Below are 5,659 nucleotides of genomic sequence, written 5' to 3'. Positions count from 1 at the left end.
AGGAAGTCATCTTTGAACAAATTGTCTGTCATTTCTTTCACCTCTCATAAGACAGATCACCCACAAAGGAAAAGGTGAACAAGCTAAAATTTTACTAAATTCCTCTCAGAAGATGATGAATAAAACCACTTGTCCTCGTGTCAGCTTTGACTTTACAGGCAGATTCTTGATTCCTGTTTACATCTTAGTGTTCATCGTTGGTCTGGTAGCTAATGGATGGGGACTGAAGTCTTTGCGGCACAACTGGAAGAAGATGGGTAACGTCAACATGTTTGTTCTCAACCTTGGACTTACAGATATTTTGTACTTGCTCACACTCCCATTTTTGGTGGTGTACTACTTCATGAAGAGTAAATGGATCTTTGGTGAAGTATTCTGCAAGATAACAAGATTCTGCTTCAATGTGAATCTATATGGCAGCATTGGATTCCTGACTTGTATAAGTGTGTACAGATACCTGGCCATTGTTCATCCAGTGAAAGTGATGGGAAGATTAACTTTCACCCGTTCTGTGATTATCTCGGTCATAGTCTGGCTGTTGGTGAGTGTCCAAAGTCTTCACCAAGGCACCTAGAAACAACTGGGCTGCTATGGACACATGGCTGTAGTAATATGGACACTGAAGAGAACTGATAAGGTACTGAAACAGAGAAACGTGAAGTTGATGTTCATCTTGATTCTTCTCTTCTCTGTCTGTTACATCCCCTATCATGTATTGAGAAACCTCAACCTCTTGGCAAGAGTTCTGCTCAAAAAGGGGATATGCCGTAAATGGTATAACGGAGTCTACATTACTCGTCAGATAAGTCGTGCCCTTGTGTGTCTGAACAGCGCTCTCAACCCTCTGGTTTACCTCCATGGACATGAAGATGTTCCTGCTCAGCTCAGACAGCAGCTCCAGCAAGTTCGTCAGATGTTAAACCATTTGTCTCCATCAGACTCTGGCTGTGTGCCTGTTACACAAACTGCAGATGCAGATGCAGAATCTAACTCGAGTTAGCATGTTTCACAGTAAGAGAAAACATAAAAAAAATTAACAAAACATCGTTCAACTTTTTCATGATGCACTTTAATCGTCATAGATCGCAAAATAAGTCCATTGTAACTGTATTTTTATTTGGAAAAAGACAGTTTAAAAGAGAGAATAGTAAATTATTTGAAAATATAAAAGCTTTCATGAAATAAGAATTTCCATCAGATTGCCCCTAATATATTCATTTAAGTCCTATATATTGATCCCTCTCATTATTTCATAGTTTCTGTACCATTGTAAGTTGCTGGTCTGTTTTATCTTTTATTGTCAGTATCCAGCTTCTTTAATCATCAGGTTATCTATTCATTCTTGGACTTGGGTGTGGACTTCATGATCCTCATCAAACCTCTCATTAGACATCTGAAGGAAACCCAAAGTAATGCCATGATCAGCACACCAAAAGCTACAAAGACCGCCATCACATCTAGACAGTGATAGGCATACCATGGCAACTTGTATGACTCAGTGCGCAAATGTGCAGCTCCCTTGTGCCTCATGACGTGCTCTATCCAGAAAACAGCACTGTCCAAGGGCTTTATTGGTTTGTCATGATGAAGCTGTGACAGTTTGTGCATATTCTGTTTGTATGACTTCTCTGGGTCGAGAATATTCTTCAGAGCGCTCGTCATAGACTCAACATCCAGGGTTGCCACTTCAACAGTCTCAGCCACCCCACGGGCCTTCAAACGCATCATGTTGTCATCCTGGTCAAAGATGAGAGGAATGCCCAGGACTGGGACACCATGGTACATGGCCTCGTAAAGTCCATTTGTACCGCCATGTGCGACAAAAACTTTAGTTTTAGGATGACCAAGTATGTCGTTTTGAGGCATCCATTTAACCAGCATTGTGTTGTTTCCCAGAGTGGTGGGTCTTTTGCCAATGTGTCTCCACATGACCTTCTGAGGAATGTTGGCAAATGCTGAGGCGATGATCTCCGATATCTCAGGCCCGAGGTCACCCAGCAGAGTCCCCAGAGTCATGATGACCACCCCATGTTCACCAGAACTCTGCATAAATTCTTCTAAATCTGATGGAAGAGGTTTTGAGGGCTTTCCCTGGAACCCTCCAATATAGACAACATTAGGCATGGTGGGACGAGGGAACTCAAAGGTAAAGTCGGTCCGCATTAGCCAGAGATCACTTCCCTGCATGAGAGACATGACGTTGACATCCGGTCCAAAATATTGATCGCACACAGCCTGGTAAGGTGGATTTGAGACATAGTGGTACATGTAAACCAACATGCTGTGACGAATTATATTAATGAGTCTCTGGAAAAAGTCCATGTTGTCAGTATACTGGGAGAACAGCTGGGGGGTGTACGACAGAGGAGAAGGAGCGAAGGCAAAGTGTGCATCTCCATTGATAACCCAGCGCACATTGAAAACCATGGGAAGCTGGAGATAGTGTGCCAACAGCACGCCCGCTGGAAATGCAGGGTCCATCAGGCAAAGATCATATTTGGCTTCCTTTAGCTCTTTGATTAGTGTCTTATTCTCAAAGATGTTGATTACCAATTTTGCCACGTCTTTCTGGTTCTCCCCCAGAAAGGTGAAAAGATTCCTATAAGACTCCACGAACGCCCATAGTGAGCCTTTATGCCGACGGATCTCTATTGACCTCTTTAAAAAAGCGGTCATGACGTCTTGGCTCTCAATGTTTTGGGACTGTTCCTGGGTGACGGTGATGGAGGTATAATGTGGTGAGAATTCAGACACATACCAACTGGTGGAGGTCCGTAGCACTGTTATTTGATGGCCCTCAGAATGAAGAGCCTCCACCAAGATTTTCATGTTAATCCAGTGGCTCCCATCTAAGGGGTAAACCAAAATCTTTCCACCATCACAACTGAAGCACAGAGTTGCTGAAAAGAGCAGGATGAATGCCAGGGCTGGATACGACCTCATCACTGTGGAAGAGAGAGAAAACTTATTGAACAGATATTTGCAGTTCATACTGTGCTTTAACTGCAGAAGATCTCAACACATTACCATCTTAAAAAGTTACACTGGTCAACATATAAATATTTACACATCCAGCAGACATGGAGTCCACATTAGGTGTGACGGACTGTGGTACCACATCACTTTCTTGCAATGTATCTCAAAGAAAAGAAAAGACACCTGTAGCTTACTGGTAACTCTCACAGATGCTGCTTAGTGAAAGTCATGCCCATAACCATTTCAAAGTATCACAGAGACAAGAATAAGGTGGAAATAAGCTATCATGTAATTATCCCAATGAGCTTTCTACTACCTTTCTATGTGTGCACCTTTGTTGTATTGTAAATGGGTCAATGTAATGTGAGTGGGGTCACTAATACTGATGAACCTGCACAGAATTAAATGAATGATAGTTAATTTTTGCCACTAGGGGCCTCTATCAAAACAAAAGACATTTGCATGGTGTTGCGTACTGGGCTCAGAGCTTACCAACTCTGGAAGAAAGAATCAGGTGCAAAGCCAGAGCTTCTGGAGGAATAAACACCCAATCAAAACATAGTGTGCTCTGATCCAGAGCCATTTATGAACGGTAGCAGATCTCAGAGATTAGTCTTAAACTTTTGACATTAAAAAGTATATTTCTCTGCACTCACATTTAACAGCCTGACTGAAATAGTGATCCTCGGACGTTACCAACATTGTCTGGTATTTATGTGTTGTCATTTTCACTGCCATTTGTCATTTTGCCATTGCCATGCATGCCATACCTTGCTAGCTTACAGCTAATGTACATTAAGGTAAGCTGGCTGTATGGGTACAAGTCTGAATGATTGCGCTCCTCTGTAATAAGCTTACTATTTGCTAACACTTTCACATATCAACTTTTTAGGCTAAGGATGTTGTGTTTAGTTTTAGGTGACACTTGTTCTGTCGCCACCGAGTGGACACATCCACGGCAGTGCTGCCAACTTGTTTTGGTCTCCACCAACATAAAAAACAACTTGTAAACTCTCAGCCTCACTCTGTAGGCTGCTGGGGTAGCCTACAGTGTGTTAATCAATGCATATCTGCCTAACACAGTGGCCTGCTGCAGCAATTCAATAAACATGATGGTTGTAAAAACAAAATTATGGTAATTTTTTCTGAGGAAATGTACAGAATTGCATTTCTGTCATTGAATTACTTCTTTGCTTCCCTATTAACGTTTGTATGTATGGTTATACTTTTGCATAAGAATAAACATTTCACAAAAGTAAACTACATGTGTCTCCTTTAACCCTGACAGGGTTTACAAAAATAAAATCAATGTGTGCCTGTGTGTTCAAATGCATGTGTGTTTGTTTAAATGCCTGATGAGGTCCATGTATCTAAATGTAAAATCTCTTACCAAAATGTTTTCATTTGCTCTACATCTGCAAAAACATAAATCTTAAATGTTTAATTTTAATCTATTCATGCTGCATTCATTTCAAGTCTTCTGCTTCTTGTCTTTTCTTAATCTTACCATCTGCTATATTTTGCTCTTTGTACAGCCATTCAATGTTTTTTTTCCTGGAACTGTTTGATCACATTGAGCATTTACTACACAGACTACTGTGGACTACTACCACGTGCCCTTGAAACATCATTCAGTCAAGGATCAGGTATGTATTAGTCAAGCATGAAGTCTTTACGGTGCGCACAGAATGTTGATGTTTAATAAAATGTAAAACATTAAATTAGACTAAAAGTAAAGCAAACAGATGTAACATGTCAAACAATTTCTCAAGTACAATCTATGATTCATCTGCTCTGAAACTTCTGTCCACGCAGCAATTCACATATCTTAAACTGTAATTTAGGGCACAACCACATGCAATTGCAAAATTGTAGCAGACAGGATGTAGCAACAGTGTGTTCTATCAGCCCCTGTGATCAAACATCAAGTAGAATGGCGGAAGAAGAATTTATGAGACCAACCATGATGATATTAAATACCTCTGTACCTCAGTACAGTACCGTACATTTAGGACGGAAACCACATTGACCATTAATAGTTAAGCGCACAAGCAGCAACAAACAGTTTGTAAAATATAGCACCTCACCTCAGCCTCTGTCTTCTCCCTCCAGCCCACTGAATCTAATGTCTAAAGTTGTCATGGTACAAGTCAATGTATTACCCAGCATGTCCCTGCTGAACCGTCCTTTCTGCGTACTGTTTGTCTAAGCAATTGTTATCATACAGATGTCCTGCCAAAAACCCTGCACCCAGATATTTTGCTGTTATGGCTTTTTTGCTTCTGTGCCATGCACCATCTAGATTATTTTCATGATTTTGGATGAAACATTTCACAGAATTGTTGATGTGGAATTTTGAATATGTACAGATATAGGTGTTTCCTCATCAAATAACACAGAGTTGATCTGCTAACTAAGTTGGTAATTAAGTCATGGAGTGTTCCCTTATTTGCATGAATATTGCACCAGATCACAGGACCAGGCATCTTTCTGACCAGTAGTTCTGAATTTTTTACCCCATTGAATAGCAAGACAACATTTGCCTATAGGACACAAATCTTGATTCAATTCCTATGTCCCAAGAAACAACTGCAAACTCAAACAGAAGAAGAGAATGTTTCAGATAGGATCTGTGTTACTACAAAGCCAAGGGATTTCAACTCTGATCTGATCCAGACAGTAG

General features: G+C 40.7%; 2 pseudogenes across 1 annotated transcript; one reads left to right on the top strand and one right to left on the bottom strand.

Moving 5' to 3' along the window:
- LOC115584410 (P2Y purinoceptor 1-like) lies at positions 1 to 1,081 on the top strand (annotated as a pseudogene).
- Positions 1,051 to 5,107, bottom strand: LOC115584404 (UDP-glucuronosyltransferase 2C1 pseudogene; annotated as a pseudogene). The gene is made up of 2 exons (XR_003984535.1): positions 5,064 to 5,107; positions 1,051 to 2,945 (listed from the first exon to the last, which is right to left on the bottom strand). The product of XR_003984535.1 is annotated as a UDP-glucuronosyltransferase 2C1 pseudogene (transcript).
- Between the last annotated feature and the right edge of the window lie 552 nt (positions 5,108 to 5,659).

This window comes from Sparus aurata, chromosome 7 (assembly GCF_900880675.1).
Source record: "Sparus aurata chromosome 7, fSpaAur1.1, whole genome shotgun sequence".
Taxonomy (NCBI): Eukaryota; Metazoa; Chordata; class Actinopteri; order Spariformes; family Sparidae; genus Sparus; species Sparus aurata.
Note: the sequence above shows the minus strand (reverse complement) of the source record. Positions and strands in the feature narration are given on the sequence as shown.